Here is a 9339-nt window from a genome sequence, read left to right on the forward strand (position 1 = left end):
CGAGGGCTCCTCAATCGATCAGCTGATCGACTCAATGACGTTCTGTATGCGAGGACTCCTTCCAATCGATCAGCTGATCGATTGAGGACTCCTCAATCGATCAGCTGATCGATTGGGTTTCTAATTTCTGCAGAAATCAGACCCTACCACGTGCAGGACTTTCAGAAATCAACAAGGAACACCACTCTACTACTAGGCATGTCATCACTCATGGTTAGCTATCTAACATCCAAACAATAAGCAATCCAAGCATAACGTTCATGATTCAAGGCACTTAACATCCTAAACTGCAGAAAAGTAACGACATAAAGAAATGCTAGGTTTGAAGGTTTGCTAGTTCCCAAACATCTTTATTCCAAGTTCCTTCCCACACACATCTGGTTGCATTGCCCTCCAGCCTCCGCTATTCCATCTTCCCTTTACCTTTATCTGCAGCATAAGGAAAAAGGAAACTATAAGCTTGGAAGCTTAGTAAGAAATCATCTACCTTACAAAACATGCATTCGAAGAAATCATGCTCTTTAAAAGATGCTATGCTGATGTACATAATGAAAATCATACTGAAAGTGCTAGGAGCATGGTATATGGACATGTATATCATAGCAATCACATACTGAACATAAACTAATTATTGTATCATCAAGGAAGCTAAACCGATACATGAGCTAAACAAAAACTTGTGTCAGATTACTGTTGTCACTGAACTGTATTCATATATCTGATTTGTAAAGGTTTGAAAACTATATCCATAATAGATAAAAATACTAAACATGCTGCTGATGGACCCGACAACTATACTTGCTATGCGCGCATCCCTAACTAGGCCTGAGGTAGCAAGTCCTGAATCTAGTAGGGTTACTAGGTTATCTAAACCTAGGGACGACTATGGGAGCCCAACCCATGGTCAACTGAAGTCCAGTACAGTGCTATTGATAAAGTAAAATACCGATTCATAGCTAATATATCTTATCTTGCTTTTACTAGGTTATCTGAACCTAAAGCTAGGTTATCTGAACCTAGAGGCGACTATGGGAGCCCACCCATTGGATTGTAGTCCCATATAACTGAAACAAGACTATGTATGCTATTTAAATGCATCTAGGCATTTAACTGAGCTATTAAAATGTCTACTGCAGCATTTAACTATACTAGGCATTTTATCGAGCACTTGGTGTGCTTTAATTCTGCATATGGCTAAACTGATAACATAAATGCGAACTAAGGGCATAAAAACATACAATTAGCTACTTATACTACATGTGAGGGGTTACTTACATCCTGCGCTAACTTTCCTTACAATCCGATCGCTAGATTTCCGAAGAAGAAGATTGTTTCGACGATCTTTCTACGTCTATGCGTTCTTCTCGCAGAGAGGAGTGTCCTCGTATCGAAGACGTCACTGGGAGGTGCTCCTACGACCCTAGCGATGAAACCCTAGGTCTCTTGGGCTTGTGCGCCGAGAGGATGAGGAGAAGAGAGGGGGCGGCGTGTGAGGGTGAGGGAAAAGAGTTTTCGATCCAAAATAATAACTCTCCACTTAATTTCCCTATTTATATTAAGTGGTAAATATGCCCCAACTAAACCTTAAATATAATTGTTCTCCTCTTCTTTCAGCACACCCCTGTTGGGCCCCTTGGTTACTAGAGTCACCCTATAAGTCATATGGTCCATAGGTCGCAGGTTCGATTCCCGCTTAGGCTGTTTTACGTCCTTATTTATTTTTGCTACTTCTGCTACTCCAAAAATTCCATAAAAATATCCTAAAATTCCAGAAAAATAATAGAATATTTCTAAAATTAATTTGAGAATTTTCGGGCGTTACATGATTTCACAAACCTAATTGCTGGAATAGGATCTGAAGTAATTCTTGGAAATGGTTGATTGGTTGTAGGTTTGGTATTAACAGGCCTAAGCTATTGTTGAGGTTATGGCATCTGATCATTGTCCATACATCGTGGGTGAGTTTCTTTAGTGACTTCTCCTTTGATTTCCGTTTGTGGATGATTTGTTCTTTTTAGATTTCTCGTGGATTATTTGATTGTATGTAAGGATTGATTTAATGAAGTTAATTACAACATGATTATATCTATAGAAGGTTGGATTGAATAAGGGATTTGTTATTCGATTGAGTATAGGCTGATGGATTGGTGGATATGAATTTGTATGAATTTATCGGTGGATTAAGAATGGACATATTATCTAACTAGATTTGGATCATTAGGTGGGATTAAACATGGTTACATAATCAAATTAGGATTGAGTTTTGGAGTTAGCTAATTGTTGTATATGTGATTAGCTAAACTGTATATTATGTGATTTGCAGGATGTTGATTCGAGACGAGTATCTGGACGTGAGATTGCTTAGCATAATATATAGATTAAGGCGGGTATTTTTTCCTTGGCCTCGATATAGTTCTTTGAACTTAGTGCATGGTTATTATCCGATGGACTAGGCTGCTTTACCTTAAATCCAGTTGTATTGTTATCCTGCTTGATACTTATACTTAACATTTGAGAGGATCTATTTATTTCGTATACAATCTTGACTTTGGATATCTATATTCTATTATATATACATATGTAAAGTATGTATTGTAGGGGATATCTTGTTGGCTGTGTTATCATGCTGATTATGCATATGTTGTTGAGTGTACATATATTGGATATGAATTATAGGAGTCACCTTGTTGACTGTCCATTTGCATGTTGTGTGTATACACATGTCCTGTGTTTACTATTGGAGATATCTTGTTGATTCTATCTATGTTGTGTGTACATGTATCTGATGTATACTATTGGAGGATCATGTAGATAATACCTATGTTGGTGATCGTATGTGTTTGGTGTGATATTAGAGGTATCATGATTATACCTATGTGGTTGTGTTCATACGTATCTGGTATGACTATTGGAGGAATCATGTCGATAATGGCTATGTTGATGATCTTATGTGTATGGTGTGATATCGAAGGTATCATGTTGATTATACGTACATTGTAGGGTGTGTTCGTGTATCATGCGTACGTGTCTGGTGTTGCTACTTATTATATTTGTTGTTTAGTAGACACCAATTGGATCTACTCATACCTATAGATATAGGTACTAGATTGATCATTGTACTGGAGGTTTTATGATGATTGAGATGTTGCATTGATGATGATTGTGTCAATATCATGATTATATATATTATGTTCATCATTGCAGTGCATGCTGACGATCATTGTCTCCCTTGTGGTGTGAGAGAATCGTCAATCATTTTTAGTGCTGCACACTTGGCCACTCATGGGTAGTGGTAGTTGGAGCACTTCCCACTTGTCCTGTTGTGCCATCCAGTCACTAGGCGTTATGATCTTCGGTGGTGTGAGCAGTCAGGGACCCCATCACTATGTAGTTAGATAACTACTTAGTGTATTGTTGCCTCGGCCACTCGAGAGTAGTGTTAGCTGGAGGGTTGTACATTTGTCATTATCCCGACCCCTCAGTCACACAGGGGTCATGGCAGGTGGAGGGACGGGCGAGAGTGACACCATGTGGCATGCATACGTTTTTGCATATAGTACGCGGTGTATCTTGTGGAGATATATTTGCATACATGTCTAGTAGTTACTATCTATATGTGATTGTGATATGTTGCACTTGTTTGATTTATGATTGTTGCATATGGTTGTCATGCTTCATACATGTCATTTATTATACATGTATATGATGCCGGTTATATTGCTCAGGTATTACGAGCAGATATATTACTGATCCCCGATGAGTTTACTGATCATTATATTGTATGTGTTGATTTCATATTGGGTATGTGCATTACTATATCAGTTATGATTATGTGTAGTTGTTATGCCAGATATGTTTAAGTACATTGATTATGTTAGTATGATCATGTTCTTATTTCCCTATTGAGACTGTATACTTTGATCTTCATGTTTTATATAGACCATGCATTATCTTGTCTATTACTTGTTGAGTGACCCACACTCACCACCACATTTGTGTATTATTTTTTCCTCAAGTAGTAAACAAGTGATTATGGAGTCGCTTGGAGTATCCTGTCTGTCGGTCCCACGTTGCATCCGAGGATGGTTTCTAGTTTTGTTTCCTATTTTACTCGCATTACGATTTATGGAGTTGGTATTATATAACTCGACTTTGTTTTGGAGTGTTGCTATGTGGTGTCGTGTATTCGTTTTGTTGTGGTTGTGTAAGCCTAGCCATCCAACAGTCTTTTATTTTGGTTTATGGGTTTTCCTTCCATTTTCCACTGTGTTGTTTTGGTACAGCCATGTGGGTTGCTTAATATACAACTCTGTGGTTATGTTCTTTTTATTTCAGCTGAGTGAGCTGTGTATATAATTGCGTGGTTTTATATGTTCCAGTCGTGTGGGCTGTTGATAGCTTGTGAGTAGACTTGGGGCATTGTATACATGTTTATATTGTCACTGCTATAAGGGAGATGCTATTCTTTGTTGGGTAGAGACTCTTCTGGGGCGTGACACTTGGTCAAAGCCATATCTTCCTATACATGCATAGGCAGAGCTTCCCTAACCTACTATTATCTAAAACTTCTCCAGTACCGTTTATCAAGTTAAACTTTTATCCCTATTTATCCTAGTCCTAATTACCCAGCCGGGTAAATTATTGTTTTAGAGGTGTCACCTAATTTAGAGTCTCCCCCTGAATTATTGAACTTTAGATTTAGGTATTAGGTTTATGTCGATTTTCTTTATAGTTATAATAGACTTGGTTATAATTTAAGTTTAGATTAACTTTGTTTTTATTTAATTTAGTTTTAGTTTTATTTTATTTTATTCTTTAGATTTGAATTACTTTTTGAAGGTTTTATTTTTGAGATTAAGAGTGAGTTATTTGATTTAGGTAGTGTATTTTATTTTATGGTATATAGTATTGATTAAGTTTTACTTACGTGGTTAGACACGCTTTTAGAACCCAAGATTTAGTTAATTTTTTTATTTTGAGTTAGAGTTAAAAATGATTTAAAGGTAGAATTAGACTTGTATTCAAGTCTGAATTTATTGTACATATCTCTTTGAGATCCAAGCATCATATTTAGATACTTGGATCCTGCGATAAGCTTTTTCAACTGTTCTTTTAACTCTTTAACTTGACTTTTCAAGACAGAATTGTCTTCCTCAAGATTTATAGCTTGAGTTGAATTTTTATTTTAAATTTGGTCAGTTAAGAGGTCAAGTTCAGTTGTTCCTTAAGGATGTTATTTTCCTTAAAGAGGAGTTTAGTGTATTCCTCAGTTTTTGTTAATTTCTTGTTTAAGAAGGAAATAATTTTAAATAAATTTATAGTATAATTAAATACTATGCTAGTTGGTTTGTTTGAACTGGATGCGGATCCATTACTTGACTCGTGTTTGGATTCTTCTTCTTGATCTGATTTGCCTCCAGTCGCCATCAGCACAAGGTAGCTAGCTTGCTTTAGTTCATCAATTTTCGATCTGTCCGAGGAAGACTTGTCCTAAGTCACCTTTATTGCTTTCTTTTTCTTTGTCTTCTTGATCTTGTCTTCGTTCAAACATTCGTGTTTGAAGTTCCCCTTCTTGTTGCAGCTATAGCATGTGATGTTGCCTTTGAGTTGGTGGATGCAGACTTGGACATCTTCTTCATGTCACGTTTGGTGAAGTTTTTCTTACGTCCGGTGAACATCTTCCTTACCATGCTCACTAGTTGCTCTTCTTCATCTGATTCCGAGTCAGACTCAATTTCTACCTTAAGTTTAGCTCCCTTCGAAGTATTTGCAAGAAGTGTAATTCCTTTCTCAACCTTTATGGTGTTAGTTTGTTTGTGCAGCTGTATTTATATAATAATTTATCTAATTTTAATTTTGAAAGATTCCTTGAAACCTTATAAGCATCTATGATTGATGCCCATAGTGAGATTCAAGGGAATAAGTTCGAAGTGTACCTGATAATGTCATGGTTCTCCAGTTGATGTCCGATCATGTACAAGTCGTTAAGGATATCCTTTATCCTTGCATGTAACTGGCTTGCAATTTCTCCATCCTGCATTTTAATGTTAAATAAGGAACTTAGAAGTAGGTCTCGTTTAGTTACCTTGGCATTGTTAGTTCCTTCGTGTAATTCAGTGAGTTTGTCCCATAGCACCTTTGCATTCTCATGCAGGTCGACTTAGTTGAGTTCTTATTTCGTGAGTCTGCACTGGATCGTGTTCAAAGCTTTTGAGTCAATCTAGGTTTTCTTCTTATCTTTTGGACTCCATCTTTCTAGATCGAGTGGTACTTTAGTTGCTTTGTCTGCAAGCGCCCAGTACCCTCGTTAGATGGTGAACCACTGCTCAATGTTCGTCTTCAAGTAAACCTCCATTCTCTTCTTTCAATATGGAAAGTCATTTTATTGAAGAGAGGAGGACGAACGGTGCTGAATTCCTTAAGTTGGGCCATTGATTTCTGAAATAGAAAACTAAAAAGAGGTACTAAGATTGGTCTTGAATTAGTAGTGCTTGAAAAAATTTATTGACGACTCAAATGGTGTTGAACCAACTTCGAGTAAAAATCGAACGAGATATAATTATTTAAAGAGGTAAATTTTACCAATTCAAATAAAATAAGAAAAACTAAAATCTAAAAAGAGAAATAGTTCCCCCTATTTGATTGGTGATTGTACTAATTCAGAGCAAAACCTAACTCTAATACTATTGGTGTAGGTTGCACTGATAATTAAGTTTTAATGTATGACAAATAGGTTAAAGTTAGATGTGGTATTTATCTAACATTTTTACTAAGTATGCAGGTGTTGGATTTTGAGAGATGTCCTAAGGCAATCGCCTTATAGTTTTTACTATTTATTTGATAAAAATAAATTCACTATTTGGGTGCACATTCTTTATGTGTATGATTGGATCTTAAACTCATGTACTGAATATCCGCGATACGATTCATAGCATGAGAGAACTTGTGATTGTATCACAACTTGTGAGTATCTCTATATGTGCAATAATAAATATATTGGAATATTCCTTAGTCGATGAATTGATGAATTCAGACATTATCGATTCTGATAAACTAGCACGGGTTATACTCTTCAGTTTGACCAAGCAACTATTTTCTCACTGGCTGAAGACATTGGGATATCGAGAGTTAAACGTGGATGCTAGTTATGGTAACTAGTTCATTGGAGTGACCTACTGTAAAACTTCATATGGTTCTCTTCATATATATATGTCAATAAAGCTCTTACGTAGCTCGAGTACAAGTTTCCTTCGACTTGAGGTATACAAGTCACCTTGGTCATGGAGGCTTATACTTTGACATCTTAAGCAAGCATCTCCTTGGAGATGTGGACCCGGGACGATTGGGTAAGTCGAAGTACCCGAAGGTGTTTGGATAGCCCATAGAGGATTCACCGCTCCTTGCAAGGAGACGTATACCCTATGGTTACTCGTTAAGATTATTACTCAAAGTCTTTGGCCAAAGCATCACATGTTAAGAGTACGAGAAGACTTTTAGACACATGTTAGAATAATTTGAATCCGCATAACGAGGAAGTATTACTTGGCAGAGACTGACACATAGATTATGTCTTGAACCAAGTGGGTATAAGACGAGTGAAAGGAATATGACACGACTTACTATAGCTGCTGAAAGGTTTGGAAGTGGTTCCGAAATCAACATGTGATTTTTCGATTAATTGGGGATCATGATGTACTACTAGGTGTCACTCATGATCGATCCATAATTAATAGTTAATTATGGACAGCCAACATAACTGGGAGCATATAAGGTCACACGCACTACGAATTTATCTAAGAGACATAAAACAAATTTGAGAATTGGATCCTTAGATCGAAAGAGATTAAGTTTGGTTGGACCAGATAAATGGCAAATATGGAATCAGAGTTGACGCAATGGAAACGCGGATGAACCACGTCTTTTGAAGATGAGTTGGACAATCTTTAGTTTAATTAATGAACTAAATTGGTTTGGTTCTTTAATTAAAAAAGGTTTGGTTTTTGAATCAAACATGATTTGATCTTAACTAACCTTAAGATTATTGGTATGAATTGCGGAACATGATTTGGTCTTAACTAAACTTAAGATTATTAGTATGAAATACGGATTAAAAGATATGGATTTAGATTTGATCCAAATCATGTTAGATTAGAGTAAAATGAGAAAAAAACGTGAGTTTTTTTTCTTCTCTCTCGTGTTTCTCTTTCCTTTCACCTTTGTCTTTGGCTGAAAAACGAAAGAGGAAAAAATGCGGTTTTTCCTTTTTACCTCTGCTGCCGACACTAACCAGGAAGATCGAGCTCACCCTGCCTCTTTTAGCGCCGCCCAAGCACAACCCAAAGCTCCTCTCCTCCGACCATCAGCTACCTTGCCGGCCAGAACAAACGTTGGAGCTGTTGTCTTATGCACGCGTCGCCGCAATTGCCGCTGCTGCCGCAGAGACATGCCACCGGCTGCTCTTCCTCCCGTGGTCGCCTGCCGACCTCCAGGATCTTGCTGTCAGCTGTGCTTCCGGTAACAGCAAGGAAACACTGCAAACAGCAGCGAGATCTGCCGCGGAACAGCAGCTAGCATGTGCTGTCGTCGCCCTTCTAAAGTCGTCGGCTGTCCAGCCTTCTTCTGTGGGCTTAGCACCAGTTAGTGGAAGCTTTTGCCATCGAATATAGCCACCGGCAGTGACTTTATTGCCACCGGACAACAACTTTGTGATACCTGCTTGGCGGTCGATTTGTACCATTTGATTGCAATTGTTGCCTATAAATCAGACCGTGATCCCTTTCTCAGATGGAACCGTCTCCTACCTTTGGTTAGTACCGAAGTGGAGACACGACTTGAACTTATTGAAGTCATCCTGAAGATAGCTCAGCATGGATACAAGTAGAGACGAGGCTCGTGCATTACTTGGTTGATCTCCTTCCTACTCTAGATCATCAGATGGAATCTCCTACGCATTATCTGTCATGTATAACCAACGTAAATTTACTTTCCGTAAAATTTTAATTATGCGATCATGTCTGACATGTTGTATTCTTGTATGCGTATGGTGCGTGTGATGTAATAATTAGGAATTATTATTGTTTTTTATTTTCCGCTGCGCATGTTTATTAAACGTGTTTTAACACGCACCCGCATCGGGTATATCCCAATAGCAGGAGTTGACGGGTCTGAAAGATCTAACACCAGGCTGAAATCCAGCTAGGTCTGAGGACATGATAGTTGGTGTGAAGCTCAGATTGATATCTAGCAAGAAGTCTGATTGGGTCTGCAGGACCTGACAACTGACAGAAGTCGAGTTGGGTATGCAAACTTGACAACTCGCATGAAGACCTGGTGGTTCAA

General features: G+C 37.8%; 1 long non-coding RNA gene across 1 annotated transcript; it reads right to left on the minus strand.

Moving 5' to 3' along the window:
• Positions 1-219: 219 nt before the first annotated feature.
• On the minus strand, positions 220-8913 carry LOC122039765. Its single transcript, XR_006128369.1, has 2 exons — positions 8269-8913; positions 220-429 (listed from the first exon to the last, which is right to left on the minus strand). It is a non-coding gene; the product is annotated as an uncharacterized LOC122039765 (long non-coding RNA).
• Positions 8914-9339: the final 426 nt, after the last annotated feature.

This window comes from Zingiber officinale, chromosome 2A, assembly GCF_018446385.1.
Source record: "Zingiber officinale cultivar Zhangliang chromosome 2A, Zo_v1.1, whole genome shotgun sequence".
Taxonomy (NCBI): domain Eukaryota; kingdom Viridiplantae; phylum Streptophyta; class Magnoliopsida; order Zingiberales; family Zingiberaceae; genus Zingiber; species Zingiber officinale.